General features: G+C 43.9%; 1 protein-coding gene and 1 long non-coding RNA gene across 2 annotated transcripts in view; both read right to left on the bottom strand.

Moving 5' to 3' along the window:
- Positions 1-23,430, bottom strand: part of TECRL (trans-2,3-enoyl-CoA reductase like) — a 423,008-nt gene that overhangs the window by 71,590 nt on the left and 327,988 nt on the right. The gene's annotated exons all lie outside the window — the stretch shown is intronic.
- Positions 1-23,430, bottom strand: part of LOC115091072 — a 71,774-nt gene that overhangs the window by 19,643 nt on the left and 28,701 nt on the right. Inside the window, exon 2 of the long non-coding RNA XR_003856604.1 lies at positions 18,466-18,509. This is a non-coding gene — a long non-coding RNA (uncharacterized LOC115091072). The remainder of the gene's footprint in view (positions 1-18,465; positions 18,510-23,430) is intronic.

Below are 23,430 nucleotides of genomic sequence, written 5' to 3'. Positions count from 1 at the left end.
TGTATATCATACGTAGTAGGGATGTGAATCGTTTTTCAACAATTAAAATTATCGTCCGATAATGTTAATATCGTCTTAAATCGTTATAGAACACAATACAATAGAAATTCTAACGATTTATCGTTAAAAATCGTTAAATTGTGTTAGTGCGCACTAACAGGAGTTAGTGCGCACTAACTCCCTAACTCCCGTTAGTGCGCACTAACAGAAAATGATACAAATTGACACTTTCCAGGTCAGTAAAGGTCAGTTAGGAATGAATATGTGTTCCTATTGGCTGGCTGCCCTCTTATCTATTGATGTTACCAAGGTTCCCACTGAGGTGATGGTTGGGGGGATGGGAAATGGAACTGGAAACTCACGAACACCAACAGAAAATGAAACAAAGTGTTGACACTTCCCAGGTCAGTAAAGGTCACTTAGGAATGAATATGTATTCCTATTGGCTGGCTGTGCTCTTATCTATTGATGTTACCAAGGTTCCCACTGAGGTAATGGTTGGGGGGATGTGAAATGGAAACAGTTGGAAGCTTGACAAAAAAAGTAACGTGATGATCATCACTCATGTGACTAGAACTTGTTTGTTTATTATTTTTGTTATTTTTGTCAGGAAGCTCCCCCCTGTCTGTGAAGCCAGCCTCTCACTAGTAATGCAGGGAAGGAGCTGTCTCACCCTTCACCATCCTCCCCCCCCCCCTCACCCACACACCATTCACTGGCTGGGACATGGGGAGGGGAGGAGTGAGGGTCAGGAAGCTCCCCCCTGTCTGTGAAGCCAGCCTCTCACTAGTAATGCAGGGAAGGAGCTGTCTCACCCTTCACCATCCTCCCCCCCCTCACCCACACACCATTCACTGGCTGGGACATGGGGAGGGGAGGAGTGAGGGTCAAAAAGCCCCCCCCCCCCCTGTCTGTGAAGCCAGCCTCTCACTAGTAATGCAGGGAAGGAGCTGTCTCACCCTTCACCATCCTCCCTCCACCCTCACCCACACACCATTCACTGGCTGGGACATGGGGAGGAGTGAGGGTCAGGAAGCTCCCCCCTGTCTGTGAAGCCAGCCTCTCACTAGTAATGCAGGGAAGGAGCTGTCTCACCCTTCACCATCCTCCCCCCCCCCTCACCCACACACCATTCACTGGCTGGGACATGGGGAGGGGAGGAGTGAGGGTCAGGAAGCTCCCCCCTGTCTGTGAAGCCAGCCTCTCACTAGTAATGCAGGCGGGATAGGGCACTGCATGCAGGAAGATCACAACACCCCTGGTGTCAGGGTTAGGACACTGTGTGCAGGAAGATCACAACACTCCTGGTATTAATAGGGATAGGGCACTGTGTGCAGGAAGATCACAACACCCCTGGTGTCAGGGTTAGGGCACTGTGTGCAGGAAGATCACAACACTCCTGGTATTAATAGGGATAGGGCACTGTGTGCAGGAAGATCACAACACCCCTGGTGTCAAGGTTAGGACACTGTGTGCAGGAAGATCACAACACTCCTGGTATTAATAGGGATAGGGCACTGTGTGCAGGAAGATCACAACGCTCCTGGTATTAATAGGGTTAGGGCACTGTGTGCAGGAAGATCACAACACTCCTGGTATTAATAGGGATAGGGCACTGTGTGTAGGAAGATCACAACACCCCTGGTGTCAGGGTTAGGGCACTGTGTGCAGGAAGATCACAACACCCCTGGTATTAATAGGGATAGGGCACTGTGTGCAGGAAGATCACAACACCCCTGGTATTAATAGGGATAGGGCACTGTGTGCAGGAAGATCACAACACTCCTGGTATTAATAGGGATAGGGCACTGTGTGCAAGAAGATCACAACACTCCTGGTATTAATAGGGATAGGGCACTGTGTGCAGGAAGATCACAACACTCCTGGTATTAATAGGGATAGGGCTCTGTGTGCAGGAAGATCACAACACCCCTGGTGCCAGGGTTAGGGCACTGTGTGCAGGAAGATCACAACACCCCTGGTATCAGGGTTAGAGCACAAGTTCTAGTCACATTGACTGATCACATTACTTTTTTTGTCAAGCTACCAACTGTTTCCATTTCCCATCCCCCATATACTGTCAGTGGGAACCTTGGTAACATGAATAAATAAGAGGGCAGCCAATAGGAATACATATTCATTCCTAAACTGACCTTAACTGACCTGAAAAGTGTCAAATTGTATCAATTTCTGTTAGTGCGCACTAACTCCCGGAAAAAACGATTTTTAACGATTTTTCAACGAAATAATCGTGCCAAACACGATTTTCTTCTCCTGCCACACGATTTCAATCGTTAAGACGATATGGCACACGATTCACATCCCTAATACGTAGTGACCTATTTACTAAAAGTGCATTAGAAAATCACATTAACATGCATTTTTAACATGCATTACAACTGTTAGGTTTTGCTCTTCCAGAGAGGAGGAATTAGCAATCTATTGTAATCTGCTCCTGAATACTCCTGTAGTGGGAGGAGTTAGCAATCTGTTATGAATCACCATGCGGAGTTGGAATCGGTTAGGGACTGGCTCCCGTGGAAGAAGGAGTTTAGCAATCTGATATGCTCCGTAGGCGGAACTAGCAATTTTGTTATGATATAGACTGCTGAGTTGGCAATCAGAACCAGCAGAGTACTAGAGAGGGTACTCAGCTGGAAAGGAATGTAAATAGGTGAATCCTTGGGCCGATGGCAGATGACATCTTTAAAGATGGTGCCGGCCATCCAATGCTCCTACCATGTGACAGGGGCCGGCCAATGGCACGGATACCCTGTCACATGGTAAGGGCAAAGGGCCATCGGCGCCATCTTTATGAGTGGCAGCCGACGGCCCGAGAACAGGAGATCGCTCCCGGGACCACAAGGTAATTTTAAAATGTTTTGGGGGGATCGGGAGAGTAGGGAAAGCTAAGGGGTCATTTTTAAAGGGTCGGGTGGGGTTTTTTTTTATCGGGCCATCGGCGCCATTTTTTGAGTGGCAGCCAAAATGGCGCCGATGGCCCGAGAGCAGGAGATCGGTCCCCGCGCCCCCACTGGACCACCAGGTACTCATAAAAAGTTTTGGGGGGTTCGGGAGGGTGGGGGAAGGTAAGGGGTCAATTTTAAAGGGTCGGGCTTCACTAAAAAAATTAACGATGTGAATCGGAACTGATTCCAATTCAAATCTCCACCGATCAGAGTTTTTTTCTCCCTCCAGCCAAACCCGATCGTTAAGACGATCGGGCACATGATTCACATCCCTAGTACAAATCACATTCACTCTTAACATAAAGTTTAGGCATAACCTACATGGAGAAACAGTTATTACTCTTAACAGAAACTTGCTGGGCAGACTGGTCAGACTATTTGGTCTTTTTCTGCTCTCATTACTATGTTACTATGTCTCTTTCTTTACGGAGGAGATGTTGGGTCATCCCCATACTGAAAATATTTTTTTATAGTAATGACTCCGAGTAACTTGATGGAATCATTGTGAAACTGGAGTACTTAATAATTCATATTGACAGACCAATGAAAAAAAATCACCAGGACTGGATGGTATCCACTCCACACTCAAAAATGAAATTATATATCTGTTTCTGTTGATTTGCAAACTATCATTTAAAATACCCATAGTACCAGAATACTGGAGGGTTTCCAATGTGATACCAATTTTTTTAAAAGGGTTATGGGGTGATCTATTTGGTGCTGGGCAAAATGGTAAAAGTAATTCTTGAAAAAAATTACTGTGCAATATAAATGGACATGGTTTAATGGGGAGATTTAAAATTAGTTTGGCAAAGGGAAATCTTGCTTTACCTATTTACTTTGTTGAGGGTGTAAATAAACATGCAGACAAACATGAGCCAGTTGATATAGCATATTTGGATTTTCAGAAGAAATTTAACAAAGTCCCTCATGAGAGACTCCTCAGGAAATTGGGAGTTCATAGCATCAGAGGCAGTGTTCTATTGTGATTTAGTAACTGGATAAAAGACACAAAACAGAGAAAAGGACTAAATGGTCAGGTTTCTATTGGAGGTAGGTCATTAGTGGAGTTACCCAGTGGTCTGTATTGAGACCTGTGCTATTTTAGCATATTAATAAATAAACTGGAGAAAGAAACAGTGAGTGTGGTGAACACATTTGCAGTTAGCACAAAATTGTTTCAAGTCATTAATTTAGCAGCAGATTGTGAAGATCTGAAGAAGGTCCTTGTGAGACTAGGAGACTGAGCTTCTAAATGGAAAATACAATTTAATGTGGACAAAATAATGCATGCAGGGAAAATTAATCTCAATTGCAAGTACATGATGCTAAATTCTATGTTAGGAGTCACCACCCAAGAAAAGATGACAGAATCCTTGTGGGCAATACCTTGAAATTTTCAGCTCAGTGTGTGGTAGTTGAAAAGGCAAATAAAATATTAGGAATTATTTGAAAGGAATAGATAACAAAACTGAGAATATTGTAATGCTTTTATATAGATCCATGATGCAACGCATCTTGAGTATTGTATGGAGTTCTGGTTGCCCCATCTCAAAAAAGGCATAGTGGACATAGAAAAGGTACAGAGAAGGTGGCAAAAATGATAAAGGGGATGGAAAAGCTCCATTATGGAGAAAGGCTAAACATATTAGGGCTCTTTAGTTTGGAAAATAGATGACAGAGTGGGGATATGATTATTAGTGGATGGAATAGGTAAATTAGTAATGATTATTTACCCTTTCAAACAATACTAGGATAGGGGACACCCCATGAAACTAGCAACTGGCATATTTAAAACAAATCATAGTAAGTATTTTTTCTACTCAGCGCAAAATCAAGCTATGGAAACTCTTACCAGAGGATGTAGTCAAAGTCAACTAACATAGTGGGATTCAAAAGAGGATTGGACAAGCTCCAGAAGGGAAAGTCCGTATACATTTATTAGCTAGGTAGACTTGAGAAAGCCAGTGCTTATCCCTGGGAGTAAGATAAAAGAAATAGGTGAACTATTGGGGGTCTATTGGGTGCATATGACTTGGACTGGCCACTGCCAGAGACAGAATCCTGGGCTCGATGAACCTTGATCTCACCCAGCATGACATGTCTTATATTTCTATGATGCTGCTACTGCTGATGCCCTTTTCCCATATTTTGGTGCACTGAGGGTTTGATGCCACTTTTGTTCCTGCCTTACACCTCAATCTATGCACTGGGGTGTTTATGCCACTGTAGTTGGAGTTATTTGCCCCTTTTTTGGTGCCTTAAAGTCTTCATGCCATTGTTGTTAGTACACTTTTCCCCTCTTTACATACATAAAGACTGTGCCACATTTGTATTATGAATATAATTAATTCAAATTTCTTCTGTTAGAATTAAATTGACTTGAGTTGATAAGGTCATTGACTTTAAATTGTCTCATTTCAGATGTTTAATTCTCAAACACTGAGGTCACTGAATTCCAACATAAAAATTAAGTTGGTTTGGCCAACATGTAAGATGACATTTTTAAAAATGTCCTGCTAATTTATATGAAGGAGCAAGAACCGTTTGCACTGCAAAGCACTGGTCATTCCTTCTTTTACAGAGAATGTTCTTGAACCCTGCAACAATAATCAGTAAGTCAAATGCAATATGCATTCTGGTCTCAAATATTTTTCCATTTATTTTATAACAGGAGTGGAGGGGTAGCCGAGTGCTCAGAGCAACAGGTTAGAAACCAGGGAAAAGAATGTTCAAACCTCACTGCCACTCTTTGACCTTGAGTAAGTCACTTTACCTTCCACTGCCTCAGGTAAAAAAAAGAGAGGGCCTGATTTTAGACAGCATTTACATATTTACAATTGGGTTTCACGCATGTAAATACACTTTATGTTTATGTTTGTATGTTTATTAAAATGTATTAATTAATCACTTCTGCTGAGGCCCGAAGTGATGTACAAAATAATATACATAAACCATTATCAAAAATATAAAACAAATATCAAAATTAAAATAGTATGGCATTAAATGAAATTAAAAATACAAATAAAAACAGAAAAGATCAGATTCAGTGGGGTAGATTTTAAAAAAGAGCGCGATCGCGTACTTTTGTTCGCGCAGCAGGCGCAAACAAAAGTATGCTGGATTTTATAAGATACGCGCATAGCCGCACGTACCTTATAAAATCCTGGATCGGCGCGCGCGCACGCCGAGCCGCACAGCCTGCCTCCATTCCCTCCCTTCCCCTCCCTTCCCCACCCCCCCGGCCCTATCTAAACCCCCCTTAACTTTGTCCCTCAATTTACGCCTGCTAGAAGCAGACATAAATCTATGCGCACCAGCGGACTGCTGGCGCGCCGTCATCCGACCTGGGGGCTGGTCCGGAGGCCTCAACCACGCCCCCCGTCCCGCCCCCGAAACACCACGTCCCGCCCCCGAAACGCCGCATCCCGCCCCCGAAATGCCGTGTCATTTGGCCACGCCCCGACACGCCCTCTTAAAAAAAACCCGGGACTTACGCGCGTCCCGGGGCTCTGCGCGCGCCGACGGCCTATGCAAAATAGGTGCGCCGGTGCGCGAGGGCCCTGCTCACGTAAATCCGGGTGGATTTACGCGAGCAGGGCATTTAAAATCTGCCCGATAAAATCTAATCCCAAACTGATTCATAACATATTAATCAATCAAAAGCAAACTTGAATAAAGTATTATTGAATAAGTGGGATTTTGAAAATTGTTACAATGTGTGCCATCGAATTGTCCATAGGATTTACTTACATAAGTGTACATTATTCAGGTAAATGGCTTTTGAAATTGCTGCAATAGTATCTTACATATCGTGCATAACTCCTTTGAAAATTACCTCCTGGGAAAGAACTTTGAAAAGCCGCATGGCACACATGTATGTTTGTATGCCGGCTCACACCAATGCAGCCATTTTATAACATACATACATATATATGCGTATGGTATAAAATAGGATATATGCATGAACATGTGCGCACAATTTTATATGGACACATGCATGTATGCACAAATGCTGTCTATAACACATAAATGGGGGCATTTTATGAGGGATGTGCGCTAACATCATAAGACGTTCCCACAGTTCGTTCCTAGTTAGCCCAATTAAGGTATAGGGCTTCCCAACCCCCCTAGTTTAATAGTCTATCTTTCCCCCTGTTAGCCCTGACCCTTAAAACTTCACTGACTAGCCTAGAATTTTATATTTTATTACTTACATTCCATCCATAGTAAAAGTAAAGTTACATGGCAGGGGACCCTAGCACATGCTTGTGCACATAAATACTTACGCACATTAGGGATGTGCAGAGCAAAATTTTATGTTCATATTTTTTATGTCCGAAAGGGGGTCCCACTTGCGGCCAATATGGACATAAAAAAAATCCAATGAGTTGGGTATATGTACATATGTGCAAAAAAAAAATTTAAACCCCCTCACCCTCCTTAATCCCCCCCCCCAGACTTACCACAACTCCCTGGTGATGGAGCGAGGAGTGAGGACGTCATTTCTGCAATCCTTGGCGAGAAGCATGTGACGTCGGTGGCACGTCGAGTGACGCGGCGTCACGTGATTCCCGGCTCGTTCGCGCCGGACGGCTCGTTCGGCCCAAAAAGAACTTTTGGCCAGCTTGGGGGGGCCTCCTGACCCCCTCAAGCTGGCCAAAAGTTCTTTTTGGGCCGAACGAGCCGTCCGGCGTGAACGAGCCGGGAATCACGTGACGCCGGCGTCACTCGACGTGCCGCCGACGTCACATGCTTCTCGCCAAGGATTGCAGAAATGGCGTCCTCACTCCTCGCTCCATCACCAGGGAGTTGTGGTAAGTCGGGGGGGGGGGGATTAAGGAGGGTGAGGGGGTTTATATTTTTATTTTGGCTCAACAATCGCGATTTCCCACATATCGAACATATCTATGTTCGATATGTGGGAAATCCGATCGTTTATGTCGAATCAATTTTTTAAGTAAAAAAAAAATATGAGTTGCGTTTTACTAATGCGGTCAATCCGAATGCACACCCCTAACGCACATATTCCATGTTAAACATAGAAACATAGAAATGACGGCAGAAGAAGACCAACCGGTCCATCCAGTCTGCCCAGCAAGCTTCACACATTTGTTCTCATACTTAACTGTTTCTCTTGGCTCTTAGTAACCTTATGTTCTAATTCCCTTTTCACCCCCACCATTAATGTAGAGAGCAGTGCTGGAGCTGCTTCCAAGTGAAATATTAAGTTTGATTAGTTGGGTAAGCGGCAGCATAGCTCTCTGCCATGAAGCAGAGGGCAATGCTGGAAATGTGTGAAGTATCAGTTTTTCTTTTCCCCTGTCATTGAAGCAAGGAGTCATGCCGGACATGCACCGAAAGTGAAGAATGCCTTGAAAGTCACATTAACTATCATCAAATATTGAAAAGCCTAATAATTGGTAATACCTATAAGCCCATGAACCCATCCCTGTTTTTTTTTCTTTTTTTCTTTTCTTTTTTAATTGGGAGATGGATGCCCTTCATCCTTCTACTCTGTGAAGGTGGACACCTACCACCGGCCACTGGCATCCCGCTCCGTTAATGCCTCTGTGGCTACTGCCGCTCCATGCAGTGTTTTACTACCTGCTCTTTATATGCGTCCTCTAGAACTGATGGATCCCATCCCTGGGTTTTTTTATTATTTATTTAATTGGGAGATGACAGCCCTCCATCCTTCCGCTCCGTGAAGGTGGACACCTACCACTGGCCACTGGCATCCCGCTCCGTGAATGCCTCTGTGGCTACTGCCGCTCTGTGCAGTATTTTACTACCTGCTCTTTATATGGACACCTACCACTGGCCACTGGCATCCCGCTCCGTGAATGCCTCTGTGGCTACTGCCGCTCCGTGCAGTATTTTACTACCTGCTCTTTATATGTGTCCTCTAGACCTGATGGAATGCCCATGTCCCGCCCTTGCCCTGCCAGACCATGCCCACACTCTGCCCCTTTTTTGGGCTTTCTCACTTGTGTGCATACTGGGAGATACGTGCGTACATGGGCGGCTTTTAAAATCTTCTCAGTGTGCGTCGGCGAACATACTCACATATCTCCCTGTTTTGGTGTGTGCTGGGCTTTTAAAATTCACCCCTTAGATTGTAAGCCTTCTGGGAATATGGAAATACCTACAGCACCTGAATGTAATCGACTTTGAAGTGCCAAAACAGGAATATGAAATAAATAAAAAAAACATTTAACTCTATGTTAAGCTTTGTGGAATGACCATAGTGTAGGGATGTGCACACAAAAAAATGATGGTTCATTCCTTTCAGCCTTTTTTGATACTTTTTCAGTTTTCTTCATTTGTTTCAGTAGTTTATGCTCATAAATGTCATTTTGCATGCATAGAATTAAATGTTTTGTGCATAATTTTTACTTAGATGCATGAATAAAATTTTATGTCCATAAAATTTTTGTGTGCATAATCTACTGAAAATAAATGCATATCCCTACTATAGTGCAATGGCTGAAGAAACAGACTTAACATTTGCATTTAATTATAGACTATCAGTATGTTTTCATTCCGCAGTTTACAGGAAAAGTAGAACATATTTCCATCGAAGAAAGAAGGCATATCACACTGCCAGAAAAGGAAAATCTGAGAATCAGTATAAAGTTAATTTGATTCTTGAGCCTCAATATTTCTAATACATTGTATACTTTTCTTAAAGTATTCTTTAAGGAAGCTATGTTTTTATTGCTAGATTTAAATGTTCTGTTTAAATGACTACATAGATTAACCTTCAGCTACAGAGCATTAAAGTCACAATGACAATAGCCTATGCTTCATCATCCTAATGGTATAACACACACTTCACAGATTCTGCCTCAAATTTTTATGCATTCCTTGAATTACCTCTAAAGCATCATCCATGAAGACAAACACATCTACAAATGTGTTATAGCAAGAAACTCATTCACATGTCTGAGTTTTCTTTTAGGTATAGCAGTGGAGATTAGTTCATTTACAACTTGAATTACAGAGTTTATGCAAGCTCATCCTTGGCTGAGAGCACCTGTATCCTGTTTGTGCTATCTGAGGTAATTTATGAATCTTTGGAGAATGGAAGCAGCACTGTTTGCACCAAGGATTTGTAAATTATTTCAGATCGAATAAACAGAGAAATAGAAGGTCCAGGGAACAGAAATGGCTGATTGGGTGAAGCATTAAACTATGATTTAGTTCAATAAGTTCAAAGCTCCTTATTGACTCTCCAGATGATCTTGGGAATGCCACTTTTGTTCCTTGTGCCAATGCGACCCGGTTTGCTTTCTCTCTATTTGAACTGCCCAGTCAGCAAATTTTAAAAGCTTCTTTCCATGAAATTTGTGGTTCAATGAGCTGTTCTGTTGAATAGAAAACCTTCCTGCCTTACACCCTAAAGATTCTGAGATCCATGTTCATTGGCGCAATTGTACTGCTGAACATATCCAGCTATTTTAAAGTTAGCTGGATAAATTATTTATCTGACTTACTTCATAAATATCTATGGGTTATCCAGATAGCTTATCCTGCTAACTCAGTTCTTCCCCATTAAACCCATTCTCCCACAACTTAGCTGGATAAATACTTAGCTGGATAAGTATTGATCCTGCTAAGTGGTAGTTGTTGACCATGGTTGAATATTTAAAAAGCACCACTTAGCCAGAACAATTGGAACATCCAGCTAAGCGATGATGAATATGGTCTTCACTGTAGTTAGAAATATCTTCTTTTTCCGAAAACAATAACATTGTTATGACCAGTAATCAGTATGGCACATTTATTGAGATTATATCATTTCTGAAGCATGTGTGAGATAGTATATAATTCTAGACTAATATTCAGAAAAGACAATTTTGTTAACAAACTTTTAGAGCCCAATATTCAAAAGTAACTTAATTAGCTAAGTAGAACTTATCTAATTGGCATGTGATGAATATCCAGTTACGTTCAGTGACCTCCACTTAGCCAGATAAGTTACTTATAAATTACTTATAAGTTACTTATCCAGCTAAGTAGATAGCTGGATAACTCAGGGCTGGAGAATGGCCAGATCAGGGTTGTGCTACTTATCCGGCTAACTTATCCAGATAAATGCCAGTATTCAGACTTATCTGTTTATGTTAAACAGGTAAATAAGAGCTGCCATAAAGCAGGTTTAACTTAGCAGGATGATACTTATCCAGCTAAGTAGCAACAAATATGGGGATATTCAGCAGCATAACTGTGCTCTGAATCCAATTTACTGTAGGTTAACCAGATAAATCTTATCCAGCTAACTTACATATCCATTTAGCTTTTAATATCTACCATTTTATGTTTTATTTCATTGTATTTTAAAACTGTATTGTCTTCTTTTTATTCCTTCACTTTTTTCCTTTTATCCTAATCTCTTTCATGATATCCTTTCTCAATTAGTCCCTCCTCCTCTTTCTCCTCTAACGTCCCATCACACCCTCATTTCTCAAATTTCTTCCCTTCTGCAGTATTTCAGCGTAGTTTTCAATCCTCTATCTCCCTCAGTTTATCCCTTGTTTTTTCCTCCAGTAACTTGTTATGGTTATGAGGTGTTAGAGTGGATTCTTGGCTACTGTGGTGATGGCCACTCCCATGTGGAGGAGCCCCGTGAGAACCGCAGTACTAGGCTAGACCCCTTACACACAGACACAGAGAAGTTGTATTTATTGTACAGCTCGATGGTACTGCCCGGGGAGCGGGCAGCAGTGAAGGTAACCCAGCAGAAGTAGTCCAGGGATCCTCAGTAGAGGAGACCAGTCTCAAACTCAAGTACATGATAGGCAGTGTGGTGTATCAGGGACAGGTCCTGGATGTAGACACAGAGCACTGAAGCTGAAGGTGAGACAGACTGAAAGGGTTAGTACTCACTGAAGCAGAAAGCTGTATTGTTGAAGGTCCTGGCAGGCAGAAATTGTTCAGATTAGGGAGAGCAGGCCCTCGAGGCGCGAGTACACGGTATCCCAAGATAGGTACCTGAAATAGAGCAGAAGGGCCGCCGAGGAGGGTTCAGGCCTCGTTTTCGGCCCGCCACTGGAAATAGCATATTTCCCATGGTTCGGGCCTTTGAAATTCAGGGGGACTAACTCCCATTAGTCCACACTAACCCAAAAACGAATGTTTCCCAAAATTTCAGTCTAGTCCATGTTACCATTGCTAATGGCAGTGGCTATTCTCTAAGGGGCTGATTTTAAAAGGAGCGCGAATAGCCTAATTTTGTTTGCGCTCCAGGCGCAAACAAAAGTACGCTGGATTTTAGTAGATACGCGCGGAGCCACGCGTATCTGCTAAAAACCTGGATCGGCGAGCGCAAGGCTATGGATTTTGTATAGCCGGCGCGCGCCGAGCCGCGCAGCCTACCCCCGTTCCCTCCAAGGCCGCTCCGAAATCGGAGCGGCCTTGGAGGGAATCCTCTAACGCCCTCCCCTCACCTTCCCCTCCCTTCCTCTACCTAACCCACCCGCCCGGCCCTGTCTACACCTCCCCCTTACCTTTCTCCGGGGATTTACGCCTCCCGGAGGGAGGAGTAAATCCCCGCGCGCGAGCGGGCCTCCTGCGCGCCGGGCAGCGACCTGGGGGCGGGTACGGAGGGTGCGGCCACGCCCCCGGACCGCCCCGGGCCATCGCCACGCCCCCGTACCCGCCCCCAAAACGCTGCCGACATGCCCCCGAAACGCCGCGACGACCGGGCCCGCCCCCCGACATGCCCCCGACACGCCCCCCTCAGAGAACCCCGGGACTTACGCGAGTCCCGGGGCTCTGCGCGCGCCGGTAGGCCTATGTAAATAGGCTTACTGGCGCGCAGGGCCCTGCTCGCCTAAATCCGCCCGGTTTTGGGCGGATTTAGGCGAGCAGGGCTCTGAAAATCCGCCCCTAAGTGAAAATAGCAGGTAATGGACTTCTCCTCCAAGAACTTATCCAATCCTTTTTTAAACACCGCTATACTAACTGCACTAACCACATCCTCTGGCAACAATTCCAGAGTTTAATTGTGCGTTGAGTAAAAAAGAACTTTCTCCTATTAGATTTAAATGTGCCCCAAGTTAACTTCATGGAGTGCCCCCTAGTCTTTCTACTATCCGAAAGAGTAAATAACCGATTCACATCTACCCGTTCTAGACCTCTCATAATTTTAAACATCTCTATCATATCCCCCCTCAGCCGTCTCTTCTCCAAGCTGAAAAGTCCTAACCTCTTTAGTCTTTCCTCATAGGGGAGCTGTTCCATTCCCCTTATCATTTTGGTAGCCCTTCTCTGTACCTTCTCCATCGCAATTATATCTTTTTTGAGATGCGGCGACCAGAATTGTACACAGTATTCAAGGTGCGGTCTCACCATGGATCGATACAGAGGCATTATGACACTTTCTGTTTTATTCACCATTCGCTTCCTAAGAATTCCCAACACTCTGTTTGCTTTTTTGACTGCCGCAGCACACTGAACCGACAATTTCAATGTGTTATCCTCTATGACTCCTAGATCTCTTTCTTGGGTTGTAGCACCTAATATGGAACCCAACATTGTCTAATTATAGCATGGATTATTTTTACTTATATGCATCAGCTTGCACTTATCCACATTAAATTTCATCTGCCATTTGGATGCCCAATTTTCCAGTCTCACAAGGTCTTCCTGCAATTTATCACAATCTGCTTGTGATTTAACTACTCTGAACAATTTTGTGTCATCTGCTAATTTGATTATCTCACTCGTCGTATTTCTTTCCAGATCATTTATAAATATATTGAAAAGTAAGGGTCCCAATACAGATCCCTGAGGCACTCCACTGTCCACTCCCTTCCACTGAGAAAATTGTCCATTTAATCCTACTCTCTGTTTCCTGTCTTTTAGCCAGTTTGCAATCCATGAAAGGACATCGCCACCTATTCCATGCCTTTTTACTTTTCCTAGAAGCCTCTCATGAGGAACTTTGTCAAACGCCTTCTGAAAATCCAAGTATACTACATCTACCGGTTCACCTTTATCCATGTGTTTATTAACTCCTTCAAAAAAGTGAAGCAGATTTGTGAGGCAAGACTTGCCCTTGGTAAGCCATGCTGACTTTGTTCCATTAAACCATGTCTTTCTAGATGTTCTGTGATTTTGATGTTTATAACACTTTCCACTATTTTTTCTGGCACTGAAGTCAGTAGCATTGGGTGTAAGTGAGGCCGTTCATGGGGCATCCTGTGGCCAGCCAAAGCATTACACAACAGAGGAGTAGTGATTTACTGATTATATACAAAAAAAAGTTTAAATGAGTTCCTACTACAATCCCTCCTCCTTACAAGGTGATTGTTCTTGCATTAAAGAAATTCATTATGCTGTATGTCTGATTAATTTTCCCCTGGTCTGATGACCACAACCATTCTCCTCTGATTGAATTGCTTTCTTCTATTGCTATGAACTCAAAACGTTTACTACTTGGTGAGTTTAATTTGCATGTAGACCAATTTCCTCAATTACTTGCATGTGAAACCATTCTAGATCTATTAATTTTGTCAGAATCTCATTTTGTTTTGAAAATCAATTTTAAAAAAAGTCATTCATTGGGTCTAGGCTTTGGCCCAAGGCCATGGACTCATCTTGGAGTAAGATAAGACTGGTACCTCGCTTAGGCATAGGCTGTGGCCCAATACCAGGGTCCCGGCCTAGCCTTGGGCCTGACACCAGGACCTCTGCCAAGCCCCAGGTCCCAAAAATTTTGCTAAGGCCAGAAAAATTCCCAGCATTCATTTACATGTTCCATCAGGTATCTGAAGGTGCAACAAGGCCATGGCATGACCTGGGGCCCAGCCTGGAGACCGGGTTCAGGCACAGGGGCCTTGGACCAAGACCAGTACTGATGCTGGGACCCAGCCAGAGGCCAGATCGTGACACTTGGGCCAGGGCCTGTGTCAGGGCCTGGACCCATACCTGATGCTGGGACCCAGTTCAGACACCAGATCCCATTGTCTGAGCCTCAGCCTGGGCAGGGCCCATACCAGAGGCCATATCCCAAAGCTTGGCCCTTGGCCTAGGCAAGGACCCTGGTGAAGAACTGACACTGGAGTCTGGGTTCCAATGCCTGGTTCCAAGCCCAGGTCTGATGCTGGGGCCTTAGTCCTGGGTCAGGCCCAGGCCTTGTAGGTTCTCCTCATCTTCTTTCTTCTTTCTTCAAAGGACACTGTCCATTGCCATACACCAAAATGGCATACTTGGTAGAGTAGGATGTTTCAGAGTTAATTTACTCCAGCTCATTCCCAGTGAATAGCATTATTTGAAGAAAGAAGAAAGAAGATGAAGCGGGGGTTGGGCCTTGGCTTGAGCCTGGGGCCCAGGCATCAGTTTCTAGCCTCCATATCGGGCCTCCAGCATCAAGTCTGGGCCCAGGCCCTGGTCTAGGCTGAGGCCCAAGTATTGGGACCTGGCCCCCAGACCATGCCATAGTGTCGGGACCAAACCTCCAAGCCTGAGCCTTGAAAGTGCCTAGGCCAAGTTTGAGGTGACATACAATTTCCTAGGCCTATGCAAGGCCGATGTTTCAGTCTGGGCCATGGTCTCTACATCAGATCCACCCCAGACTGGGTAAGTAGGGGCCAGTGAGGATCCTGGCCCTGGCATTTTTTTGGTGGAAGGGATGGGTGGTGGGGACAGGAGACTTTGGGAGACCCATTTTCCTTTTATTTTCCTGTTTGGTTTTTTTTTAAGTTTATTTTGATTTTTTAAATGAAATAAACATTAAATGAAACCACATTTGTAGGGGAAATCCCCTCCAAAAATGAAACAAAAAACTAAACAAAATTTTTTCGGTATAGCCCTAGTATTAATTATTCTTTCCATATCTTTGCAAATACAAGTGAGAACCACTGTACAATCATGTTTTGCGAAACTCAAATTGCTATATCATCTCAAACCACTCCTTGACCCTGCTGATTTTAGAACAGTTCTTTAATCATTAGTTTTTTCTTCACTTGACTAATGTGATTCTTCTACACTGGACTTCCCATATAACATAATCAGACCATTACAAATTGTTCAAAATGCTGCAGCCTGCCTTCTGACTGGTAAAAGCATTCATGATCACATATCCCCAATTTTACAATCACTGTATTGGCTTCCCATTCATTGGAGAGTATAATACAAATTAGCTGTTCTAATTCACAATCTCTCAAACAATGTCAATTCAGCATGGATCAGCACTAATTTATGACACTACACTCCCAGAAGATCACTTTGCCTTTCTAGTCAACATCCTTTAGATGGGGCACAATTACGCCCCACGCGCAAACGAGCATTCTCTATGTATGGCCCCGCCCTTTGGAATGTATTCCCTACACAGTTCCGCAGCATAGTTGACTTGAAAGAATTTTAAAAAAGGCTTTGAAAATATTTTTATTCAGCACAACATTTCCATCTGTAAATGGACAACAGCTCTAAAATACAGTCCTTCAAATTTTAAGTAAGCACCAGTATTGCAGAATTGTTTGTTTTTGATGTACTAGTACCTTGTTCTATGGTTTGATATGTTATTCTTTTTTTTTTAGGGATGTTTTAATGTAACCTGCCCTGAACGTTGGAGGGCATGGGCAATAAGAAATTTACATCAATAAATAAATAAATAAATAAACAAATAGAAAAGTACATAATTTTGTAAGTAGGGATGTGCATTTGTTTTCATAGTTAATGCATGCAAATACTTTACTCACACAAACTTAGAGTTTATGAAGGTAATTATCAAAGATTTACACACGGATTGCATGGGAAAAATTAGCATATATGCACCTAAGTAGCATGCAGGCATCTCTATGCTATTTCAGAAACCTTGAGAATATGTGTGTGTGCTTGCAGTGTTATGTGTAGGTAAGTGGAGGAAGAAAAGGGGTGGTTTAGGGGCATTCCAGAAATATGTGCATAAGTTGCTTTGTTGTAAGCAAAATAAGCACATTCACTACTGCACTTGTCCATAAGCTTTTACACCTGTTAATTGACTTGCACAATTGAAATCAGACTTGTCTTTTGCCTGTAATTTTTGGGATGGGAGGTCTGGGTAAATGGGTGGGGGTTCAGGGTGAAGTGCTGGAGGCTCTCGATGGACTGAAGGAGGACTTGCCGAACTTCTGATTCCAAGTATGCACGCAAGTAGAACTTTCCAGAAGTGGAGTATATGCTTATTCTATAAAATATCTGCCACCTCATTTGTGGGTTACTATGTGAATTGTTGCAATTATTATGTGTATATATAAAATGTGTAGAGGAAAAATGTGTGCTCCTGAATTACATATAGATGGACATACTTTTGGGGCAGAAATAAGTTGTATGTTATAAATGGCTCCCACCACACAGTTTATAAAATACTAGCATACATCTCTTTCGTGGGCACACTTAAAGGTGCAAATGGTGTACTTTAGGCTGTTTTGAAAACTGGGGTTGATGCAGGTGTGATTTATGTGGATAAAATTCATTTCCAAAAGCAAATTACCTGAACTAAAAGAATGAACCAAAAACATTATGATCCAAATGAGCAAACCAAACTTAAAATATTTTGTATGTACATCCCTACTTATAAGCCGCTAATTCTAGGATGTGTAATAAATGAGGTAGGAATATGGTTTTGGATGAAATAGGGTACCTATGCTGGAGGGGGGTGTGTGTTAAATGAGGTTAGGGTAGTGTTGTCTTTGGACAGTGGATATGGATGTACTGATTATATAAAAAATGTCAGTAGGGTTATAGAAATGTAGATATATTGGGCTGGATTTTCAAAAGGTTACGCGCGTAAATCCAGAGGCCTGGTGACACGCGTAAAGCCCCGGCGACATGTGTAAAGCCCCGGGATGCTTGTAAGTCATGGGGCTTTACAAAAGGGGCGGTCCGGGGTGGGGCGGGGCAGTCTGGGGGCAGGGGCATGTCCAGAGGCCTCTGCACGGCTGCTGGGCTGAGGATTGCACGCTGGCAGTCGGCTGGTGCACGCAACTTACTTCAACCCCAGGGCTGAAGTAAGTTTTAAAACAAAAAAAAGAAAGCATCAAAGATAGGGGGGAAAGGGCGGGGGAGGTACAGGAAGGGAAGGGAAGGTGGGATGGGCGGTAGGGAATGGGGGAAGGCAGCGAGGCTCAGATAGGGCTTGGTGCACGCAAGGTGCACAATTGTGCACCCCCTTGCACATGCCGACCCCGGATTTTATAACATGCGTGCGCATGTTATAAAATTGGGAGTACATGTGCGCGCGCCGAGTAGTGCATGCAAATGTAGGCCACGCACGTATGTTTTAAAATCCGTCCCATTGTTTTTTTTTTACTGTATTTGTAAATTTTTGTTATTGCTGTATGTCATTTTGTATTTGTAATTACAGAAAAAGTTGAGTTATTATTCTATTATATATTAAATGAAAATAAGTTAAATAAGGAAAATTAACAAAGATGAACACCAATGAAAATAATTATACATTTTTGTCTTTTAATAGTTAAATTAAATAGCAGTTTTGTATACATACCAAAAAAGTGAAGAGAGGCAGGAATATCTGTCTGTTTCCAAATGCTATAAAACAATTATAATGAGACACATATTAGGCATGTTTTGAATATAAAATTATATTTTCATTTTGATACTGTAAAGTGTCTACTATCCCAAATTCCTTTATCCATAATCTCTTATTATCTGGAAGAGAATTTACTTTGAACCATGTTCCATTATCTGGGAAAATGTCTTATCCAAAATTTGGTTGGCATCATATGTTAATCTGGAAAACTCCTCAACATATGGAAATCTTTTACCAGAAAATGACCTTATCTGGAGCTTCCATTATCTGGACAAATATATGAGCTATAGAAGTTTGGCCCTAATTATTCCTGATCAAATGTGCTCTATTGATTATATATATATTTATATTTACAATGGGGTACATTTCAAAACATAGCATGCGCGCGCGCGCGTACTTTTGTTCGCACACCAGGCGTAGCCACGCGTATCTTATAAAATCCGGGGTCGGCGCAAAGGGGTTGCACATTTGAGCAACTTGTGCGTGCCGAGCCTTGCGCGCGCTGCCCTACCCTTCCTCTACCTAACCCCCCCCCCCAGCCCTATCTAACCCCCCCAGCTCTAGCACGAAAGTTAAGCCTGCTCGAAGCAGGCGTAACTTTGCGTGTGCCGGGACGGCTGCCGCGCTCCTTGTTCCAATCTGGGGGCTGGTCCGGAGGCTGCGGCCATGCCCCAGAACACCCCCGGGCCAAAACCACGCCCGCGGCACCGCCCCCGGATGACGCGCTGAATGTGTCATGCCCCCTCGACACGCCCTCCAATGAGCGCGCCAACCGCGTCACGCCCCCCGACATGCCCACCCCAAGAAAGCCCCGAGGCTTTGTGCGTGCCAGAAGCCTATGCAATATAGGCTCAGCGCACACAGGGGCATTTTTAAAGGGTTACATGCATACCTTATGCACGTAACCCTTTTAAAATCCGGCCCAATATGTTTTACAGTTACTTGGGCATAGGTTTTCAAGTTTAATTCTACAATGATGATAAGAAATTAACATAACACTGGGGTAGATTTTATAATTCTACGCACGCGCGTATCTTATAAAATCTGGGGTTGGCACGCGCTGCCCGTTCCCTCCGAGGCCGCTCGTACCTTATGCGCGTAACCCTTTTAAAATCCGGCCCACTCTGTCCACAACAGGAGAATACTGCATAATTTGGTGGTTTTATATATGGCAAAATAATTTAAAATTCTGATCATGGTAATATGTAAGGAACAAAATCTTGCTGCAGTTTCTTCTAGAAGACAAAGGCATCTTTTTTTTTTTTTTTCATTTGATGCAATTTTCAAACTGTTCACAATGGGGCAAAGTCTGTGGAGGCTTTTTACCAATAGACTTTGCCCCAATTTTTAAAGTACAAAAACTTGCATAAGTTTGCTTTATAAAATCTACACCCATGATATTCAGTTTTGTGTGTTTTTTTTTGTTTTTTTTTTTACAAACTTGGTTTTCCTGGTCTGAAATATTTGAATTTTTATGTATCTGTTTAAAAGCTGAAAGCAGACAAGACTGAAGTGATTATTCTAAGCAGGTTTCCCCTGTCTGATGCTCCATTGGTTTTCACTTTTAAGGAACATGAACTACAAATATTGTCTCACCTATGGAATCTTGGGGTCATCCTTGACAGTAATCTGTCTATGTGCGTACAAATGAAATCTGTGATCAAGTCAGCTTTCTTTAAATTGTGCATGATCCGAAGAGTGAAACCTTTATTGGACTCTCAGAATTTCCGCACCATCATTCAGACCTTTGTATTTTCAGGTATTAATTATTGTAATATGCTACACATTGATCTCTCAGCAAATTCCTTGAGATCCCTGCATATGGTGCAAACTCCTGTGGCCTGAATACTAACTGGAGCTAGAATACATGACCTCATTAAACCTGTGCTTTTCTCTCTCTACTGGCTTTCCATGCAAAGGAGAATTAAAATCAAACATGCTTATCCATAAGCTTTTAAAATAATGTCTCTGCCTCATGTAGAACAGGGATGTGCAGGGGTAAAAAATTCAATTTGTTTTTCTTTTCTTAGGGACTTTTTCCCCTACAAATTTCAGTACCCAGCCGAGGCCTAGGCCGTTGCCAGGGCCTCGGCTGGGTACTGATTCCTGGGCCCAGACCTGAAAACAGACTAGAGACAAGGTCTCGACAACTGGGCCTGGCCTGGAGCCAGGGTCTCATGCCTGGTCCTGAGCTTAGAGACCAGTTCCCAAAGCATGGTCCTTGGCACAGGATCAGGCCCAGGCCAGAAGGCTGGAGAACTGGCCATCTAGGCCTTCTTCTTTTCTTCTTTCTTCTTCAAATGGCTGCATCCACTAGGGATAAGTCAGAGTAAATTAACTCTGGTGCGTCCTCCTCAGCAGAAGGCATCATTTTGATGTACGGCAATTCAATTAACTGTTGAGAGCCTTGGCCTACGCACTAGGCAAGAACCAGGCCTCGGGCCTAAACATAAGCCTGATGGGACATTTTTGCCAAATTAAACAAATAGGCTTTGTTTAATTCGGGGGACCCTGAAATTAATTTTGGACCATATTTGTTGCATTTTTAAAATTAGGTTAAAATGAATGCACATCCCTAATTTATAGTCCAGTATATTTTTTGAGATCTGCCCAGGAACGCTTACTAGAAGTACCCTCCAACTGATTGGCCCATCTTGATGAAACTCATGATCGAGCCTTTTACATTGCAGGCCCACTATACTGGAATACTCTACCCATGCACATATAGCGGTAGATTTTAAAAGGTGCATGCGTGCATTCATGTGCACACGCTTCCCGACGCGCACACATGGATGTGCCGATTTTATAATCCATGCGGGTATGTGTATACGGCATGTGAAAGGGAGGTGCACTTTTGCAAAGTCCACATGGTGATGCAATCAGCACTTCCTCAGTTCCCTCCCAGTCCGCTCCAATTAAGGAGCGGACTGGAAGGGAACTTCTCTAACCCCTACCCCCTCTTCCCCTCTCCTCCCGATCCCTTAAACTCTACTTTTCACTTTTTTCTTTTATGTTTTGCAACTTGCATCAGCTCCCAAGCTGAAGTAATTTGCGTGTGCCGGCAACCAATGGCACAGCCCTGCCCTACCCCCCGGCCCACCCCTTCCAGGAAGCCCGTCACTTGAGCATGTACCGGCCTTTATGTGCATGGCCGTGCCTCTTGGAAAATTCGCCCAGTACGCACAAGGCCCGGCCACACCCATAAAGGCCAGATTTAAAGGCACAGGCGTTTTAATGCGAAAGTGTATAACCTCGATAAAGTCTTTTTGGAATAGTGCTTAAAATTATTTTGTGTAAGCAGGTCAAGAATAGAATTAGTTGCCTGTATTCAGTACACAAGGGGCCGGATTTTAAAAGGGTTACGCGCATAAGTTATGCACGTAACCCTTAAAAAAGGCCCTTGCATGCGCCGAGCCTATTTTGCATAGGCTCGGTGGCACGCGTAAGTCCCGGGGCTTTGCAAAGGGGGTGTGTTGGGGGCGAGTCAAGCGGGCGGCGCAAATTTCGGGGTGGGGCGGGAGGCGTGTCAGGGGCGTGACGCCTGCCCGGGGGCATGGTTGAGGCATCCAGACCAGCCCCCGGGTCGGGAGATGGCACGACAGCAGCCCGCTGGCGCGCGCAGATTTACGCCTACCTCTGGCAGGCATAAATCTACCGATAATGGTAGGGGGGGGTTTAAATAGGGCCGGGGGGGGTGGGTTAGGGAGGGGAAGGGAGGGGAAGGTGAGGGGAGGCGGAAGGAAAGTTCCCTCCGAGGCCGCTCCAATTTTGGCCCCTGTGACATAGTGAGGGCAAAGGCGGTAGGCTGCCAGTATTCAAAATGGCGCCGATCGCCATTGGGGGTCAGGAGGGTCAGGAGCGGCCTCGGAGGGAACTTTCCTTCGCCCTCCCCCCACCTTCCCCTACCTAACCCACCCCCCGGGCCCTATCTAAACCCCCCCTACCTCTATCACGAAAGTTACGCCTGCTCGAAGCAGGCATATCTTTGCACTCGCCGGGCCGGCTGCCGCGCTCCATGTTCCGGTCTGGGGGCTGGTCCAGAGGCCACGGCTATGCTCCCGGAATGCCCCTGGGCCAAAACCGTACCCGCGGCGCCGCCCCCAGATGATGCGCCGAACGCGTCACGCCCCCTCGACACGCCCCCGATGATGCGCAGATCTCGGAACGCCCCCCAACATGCCCCCCAGGAAAGTCCCGGGACTTATGCGCGTCCCGGGGCTTTGTGCGCGCCGGAAGCCTATGCAACATAGGCTCGGTGCGCGCAGGGGGGGTTTGGGGCAGGTTTTCGGGGGGGGGTACGCGCGTTCCCCTTTGAAAATCTGGCTCTGTGTGTTGCACCAACCAATTCTTAATTTGAGAGGAGGAGATTTAGATAAATTGTTACTTCAATTAGAACAAAAGTATATTTTTGAGATCAACACTATAGAACCGAATGGTCTTAACTTAGAAGTTGAATACTCTGTTTTCCTATAATAATTGTATGCTGCTTTTAACATCATGGTTTAGGAAGTAACATACTTCAGGATTTGTCAGTTTTTTGGAGCAATCATGGTTTAATGGTTGATACTTTATTTTTATATGTATGATTTTACCATAAGATTTTACAATATGTTTTAATTTTTTTATTTAATTTTTTTTTTTGTCTGTTGTGCATACTGTTTACATTCAATAGGTTTTTTCCTACTTTCAGATTAGTGTGCAAACATGTATGTGGATCGATTTTATATTTCTTCTTTTTTTCTATCGGGAGCCTTCACATATGGGTACCTTTTTGATATGCCCACCTTACAGATATATGGCTGTTTAGTTTTCCCATATATTTTTAATATATTATTCTAATTTATTATAGTCCCAACTTATTTATTTTTTCTTTTAGTATAAGTTTATCAGCCATCCTTGTTAGGATCGTTAGCCCGTACT

The sequence above is a fragment of the Rhinatrema bivittatum genome, chromosome 1 (genome assembly GCF_901001135.1).
Source record: "Rhinatrema bivittatum chromosome 1, aRhiBiv1.1, whole genome shotgun sequence".
NCBI lineage: Eukaryota > Metazoa > Chordata > Amphibia > Gymnophiona > Rhinatrematidae > Rhinatrema > Rhinatrema bivittatum.
This window is presented reverse-complemented; position numbering and strand designations above follow the sequence as displayed.